Raw genomic sequence first — 5,948 nt, 5'->3', positions numbered from 1 at the left:
AAGTTGGCTTGGACGGCCTGGTCCAACTGGGCTCATGTTCCGCCTTATTTCGTAGAGCCCATATAGTATGGACGGCTATTGCAAATAGAAGGCGCCAGTCTATAGACCTTGGTCCCTAACTCATTTGAAAGAACTGCCAAGGGCTTCGAAGAAGGTTTTTGGGTGAAGCCCCTTTTCCAGTCGTCCTTTAACGGTCTCCGCTTATCCTATTTTTTTTAGTTATTGGGATGTATCCACCTAAGATTCCGCTCATAACCATGAGTGGGACTTTCTTGTAGAAAGAATGTGTGGTAAGTAAAAGAAGCAGTTTCTCTTTAGCTTTTTTAAGCTATTTCATCCGAACTATTTATTCGTGGAGTGCGGTCGTTCTATTCATAACCACGAATGGAATTCGATTGTCCAAATCGAGTGTGTTTAGCAAAATACAATGTATTGAAAGAATCAAAAAAGCAAGAGCAAATCCGACGATTAGCCTTTTTATAGTGGATGTAGTGGCATCATACTTAGGATGAGAGGGCACACGTCAACCCAAAAGCCAAGGGGTCTTTGATTAAAGAGAAGTCTCAAACCTGATGATTCAATGAGAGAACATGGTTCTTCCTGTAAATCCCTTCTTTTTCTTTCAAAAAGGTATAACCGATGACTATCCTTTCTCAATTCCGTACTTGATTGCTAGTGTTTCCGGGAACCATTCCACTAGTGGATCGGAAGGAAGTAGGAGTGAAATAGTCTCACCGAAATGGACGTGTTAAGGACGCGTGTCTCCGTCCCAAAACTAGATGTCTGTTCCGGGCATTATGATAAAAAAAAAGATGTGAATCTAAGCAAGGTTAAATCTTCCCGTTTTCGGGCAGAATCTACTTCAAGTAATGCATTTTCACCTCTTTGGTCGCCTCATTTAGTAATAGCTAAGAGGGACCATACGTCCCTCAATTTGAACAAAATATTGTTGTTGCTAAATCGCATAACTGAACGAAAGCTCATCAGTCTTTTCTTCGCGAGAAGCTCTAAATCAGCCGTGGACCGGCCCAGGCACCTGTGGGCGCTGCTAGGTCATCTTTGGCATCTGGTAAATCGACTTCATTGCCGGGGATGCATCAACGAGGATATTGATTCCCAGCGTTTGCGCTTTTTAAACCCGCATGGCCTTTAACTCGAGCTCGAGCAAGGACTTAAGGCATTGAAGGACATGAAAGCCACTCTCTCTTATAAAGAAAGAAGAGAAAGAACTGGGAGTTGGCGTAAACGCTGTGCTGTGGACTTATGTTCTCGAATCCCCTGTTTGACACATCTACAAGGCAAGCAACTGCCTTTAAAGGATGAGGAGGAATAGAAGAGGACAAGGCGCATTAGCCTATCTATATAAGAGAAAATGGCAAGACATTGGAAGATTGACAAGAGAAGCAGAAGCAGAAAGCCCACATACATGTACCAGCAATTGAACTGAGAACAATGAATACAGGGATTAACCTGATTGATCCTACTATGCCCATTTTGAAAGAAGGAACTGTACATGAACATGTTAGCATGGTTAGCACTTTGCCTGTTTGACTGTGAGCGGAGAAGGAGCTGTTCTCAGGACAAATGCCAGATGCCCGGAATCTACTCTTATTTCATCACCTGCCGGCTGTTAGGTGCCTAGAATATTGGACAAAGTCCCTCTTCCGCCTTTTACTTTTTCAAGCAAGGAAGGGCGATTGTCTTAGTATTCCGGGAAGAAAAAAAAGTGGATCCAGCGCTAAGAAGAGAAAGTTCCCTATCTACCAAGCCAAGAGGCTGCTGTCCTGGTCCTGTTAAAAGAGGCTTTTTTCGCACATTAAGCTCAGGAATACGTTTATTTACTAATATGATGGCCGGTCGTAGTTCTATTTTTCCTTTGAATTTCTCATATATATCCTATGAATTTCATTTCGCACCGGAAAATCTTCTAGGAGAAGTTCGAATCCGTTCCGTTCGGATATTGATTCGTCTTGGTTTGACATGGTTTACGCGTTACTGGTTCCCGGAAGAGTTAATATCTCCATTAGCTAAACCCTTTCTTACCCTGCCTTTTGACTCGTATTTTGTTCGTATACAATCAACGGAGGCCTTCTCGACATATATTACAACGTTTTCAATAGCATGCTCTTACTTCGTTTTTCCCTTCATAAGTCATCAAATTTTGTGCTTTTTGATCCCCAGTTGCTATAGGGAACAAAGGAGGAAATACAATCGATTCCTCCATTTAAGTGGTTCTCGCTTCTCCTTGTTCCTGTTCCTAACTCTTCCCGGGTAGTTCCCAATGTTTGGCACTTTCCATACTTCATGGGTGAAACATCAACAAATTCGCTCATGATCAAGTTACAACCTAAGATCTATGACCATATTATGTTAACAGTTCGTATTTCGTTCATTCCATCGGTATGCTCCCAGGTACCTGTAATTGTGATCCGTTTGCTAGAACCAAGGGGTCTTTTTGTAGAAACTTCCATGAACAATCGTCGTTTTTTGATGGTTTTCCGCTTCTCACAACTGCTCTTTCCACACCTCCGGATATCTGGTGCCAAATTGTCGCCCGTTTCCTTATTTCTTTGATAATAGAGTTGCCTATCTTTGTGGCATCGATTGTACAAGTTCGTGAAGAGGGCTGGGCGAGTGGAATGAGGGAGAGCAGCTCGATCGAAAAAAAAAGAAGAGTAGCCCCCCTAGAACCTGGCAAAGTAATTATCAATGAATTCCAGAGCAGTTCTCAACCAACAGATGTGATTCATTCCGGTAAAGATTATAACACACAAAAGAATCCTTACCTTAGGAGCGGGATGAGTGATACATCCGGCGCTTGCCGGTGAAGAACGCAAGCAAAGCTGGAGCTCGGGTATTGATATAATCCATCAAGAGAAAGGAGGCAGACTGGTAAGTAGGCCGACCACATAGGGGGAGCTAACCGAAAAACTCAGCTTTTCAGAGCGGGCCAATCTTCCGCCCCCTCCCCCTTACTCTCTCTATCCTGTGGGAAGCGCGAAGAGCTAAGCCACTAATGTCGTGGCGAAGGTTACACCTCAGAAAGTCAGCGAAGCTAAGATTTTGTTATGTCTTATATCCTTTTGATCGAGTGACAAATTCGTTTCCTTCATTGCCCTTTGTTTTACAAAAGTAAAAAAAACAAAAAGAATTCTTGATGTCGATTCATCCACACTTCCATTCCTTGTAGAGGAAGGCTAACTGCTTGCTGGCTGGGAGCTGTATGAGCAGTAACGTCCACGTACGGCTCCGTGAGAAGGGCGGTGGACAGAAATGGCCTTGTTGTACATCACTCTCGTCTTCAATGGGGTCTGCTCTTTTTTTTTTGGGAGAGTATGCCAATATGATCTTAATGAGGTGCGGGGCTTTGCATCTGACATTCGTTGGACTTCCCTTTTCGGGAGCCTGCGTCCCGGCGTTTTTGTGCAATAAACCCCTCCGGCCAAAGACTAGTGGTAGGTGGTCTCGCGGAGCTTTCGGAAAAGGGTAGCCTAGTGTGTAAGCACAGCAATGAATCGTGGCGAACCCTCAGACGACCTATCTAAGATTAGGGGGAGATCCTCAGTAGTGGTGACCCTTTCACTCTTCCACGGACCGATACAATGTACCGAATGCTCATACGGGAAATTTTACTCCTGGGTCTGGTTGCTCCGAGAAATCCTTTCTTTCTCGTCCACTCAAGGGGGTGCGGACACACCTGCGCGGATTACAGGTGACAGTTACAAGAATGGCAGGGAAGTTAACAGTACCCGACGACATTCATGGATGGATGTAGACCCATCGGGTAGGGATAATCATTTCGGTCTTGGGAGGTGGCTGGCGACCATTCTCAAGAACCAAAAAGACTGAGCCGAGAGAAACCCTATGAGTCACTGAAACGACGGCAGGAGGGCCCTTGATCTCTCAATAGAGGGAGAAAAAGAGGGCTTTGCTCCCCTTTACAATATGAAGAAAGAAATACGGATCGAAGTTCAGACCGCTCACAGGAGTTCTACCTATAGAAAGGATCTTGAAAGAGGCGATCAGAAAGGTACTCGAATCCATTTATGATCCCGAGTTTCCAGACACATCCCACTTCAGCTCGGGTCGAGGTTGCCACTCGGTCCTAAGACGGATCAAAGAAGAGTTGGGAACCTCTCGCTGGTTTTTGGAATCGACATCAGGAAGTATTTTCACACCATCGACCGACATCGACTCATCTCAATCTTTAAGGAAGAGATCGACGATCCCAAGTTCTTTTACTCCATTCAAAAAGTCTTTTCCGATGGACGACTCGTAGGAAGTGAGAAGGGTCCTTACTCCGTCCCACACAGTGTATTATTATCAGCCCTACCAGGAAACATCTACCTACACAAGCTCGATCAGGAGATAGGGAGGATCCGACAGAAGTACGAAATTCCGATTGTTCAGAGAATTAGATCGGTTCTATTAAGGACAGATCGTATTGATGACCAATAAAACTCTGGAGAAGAAGCAAGCTTCAACGCTCCCAAGACAACAGAGCCATCATTGTGGGGAGGGTAAAGAGCATCCCACGCAAAGCGGCCTTTCATTCCCTTGTTTCGTCGTGTCACACCCCCCCCCCCACAAGCACCCCCCGGCTCAGGGGGGACCAGAAAACGCCTTTCATTTTCCCCCCTTCGTCGGCCCTTGCTGCCTTACTTAACAAACCCTCGAGCCTCCTTTGCGCCGCCTTCCTCATAGAAGCCGCCGTGTTGACCCCGAAGGCCGAATTCTATGGTACAGAACGCTGTAATAATAATTGGGCCATGAGAGACTTTTTTAAGTCTTGCAAAAGAAAGGGCCTGTTGATAGAACTGGGCGTGGAGGCGATACTAGTTATCAGGTCAGAGAGAGGCCTGACCCGTAAGCTGGCCCCCTTAAAAACCCATTACAACATAAGGATTTGTTACGCACGAAATGCCGTCGACTTACTACATGGAATCATGGGTGCCGTAGAGCTTCTCATAGAAATACAAAAACGTATCAACCACTTCCTACAATCCGGCCTGAACCTTTTGGTAGACTCTGCAGGATCAACAACAATAGCTGCACGGTGTACGGTAGAATTCCTCGGTACGGTCATTCGGGAAGTCCCTCCGAGGACAACTCCCATACAATTCTTGCGAGAGCTGGAGAAGCGTCTACGGGTAAACATCGTATCCATATAACTGCTTGCCACCTACGCTCGGCCATCCATTCGAAGTTTAGGAACCTACGTAATAGTATCCCGATCAAACAGCTGACGAAGGGGATGAGCGGAACAGGGAGTCTATTGGACGCGGTTCAACTAGCAGAGACTCTTGGAACATCGTAAATTGGTCCGCGTGCATCGCGATAAGTCCTCTGTCCTACTACAGGTGCCGTGACAACCTTTACCACGTCCGAACAATTGTCGACCACTAGATCCGCTGGTCTGCAATATTCACCCCGGCCCACAAGCACAAATGCTCGGCGCGGAATATAATCCCAAAGTACACCATAGACTCAAATATAGTCAATCAAAAAGGCGGTAAGACCCTTGCAGAATTCCCCAACATCATAGAGGTTGGTAAGCTTGGATCCGGTCAAGATCCGAACAACAAGGAGCACTCAACTACTAGTCTAGTCTAGTAGTTGTTTTTTTCTATTAGTTGCGATACGAACAGGCCTTTACTTATGATTATGAAATAAGTTGAGTAGGCTTGCGTTAGTTGTCTGCTATAAGATAGCCAGTTTTGGGGATTTCAATATAAAAAGCCTATCCGGCTTGGCTTCGCTTATGCCTTTATGCAGTAAAGAATGCAAGTGAGGCGGGATAAGATTCCATTCGAAGTAACAAGATTCGATGTTGCACCATTTTCAACTCTTATCGGGATCCGGAGTTTTTTGAGAAAAGGTCCCATCCTTCAATATCATGATTGGGTCGACTAGGCCAGATCATGAGTGAATAGAAAATCTAAAATGTA

General features: G+C 45.3%; 2 pseudogenes; one reads left to right on the top strand and one right to left on the bottom strand.

Moving 5' to 3' along the window:
- Positions 1–3,124: 3,124 nt before the first annotated feature.
- LOC140983872 (uncharacterized) lies at positions 3,125–3,759 on the bottom strand (annotated as a pseudogene).
- Positions 3,760–3,765: 6 nt separating this feature from the next.
- LOC140983871 (uncharacterized) lies at positions 3,766–5,317 on the top strand (annotated as a pseudogene).
- The last annotated feature ends 631 nt before the right edge of the window (positions 5,318–5,948 follow it).

This window comes from Primulina huaijiensis, chromosome 9 (genome assembly GCF_012295235.1).
Source record: "Primulina huaijiensis isolate GDHJ02 chromosome 9, ASM1229523v2, whole genome shotgun sequence".
NCBI classification, from domain to species: domain Eukaryota; kingdom Viridiplantae; phylum Streptophyta; class Magnoliopsida; order Lamiales; family Gesneriaceae; genus Primulina; species Primulina huaijiensis.
The sequence above is the reverse complement of the archived record's forward strand: the minus strand, read 5'-3'. Positions and strand labels throughout refer to the sequence as shown.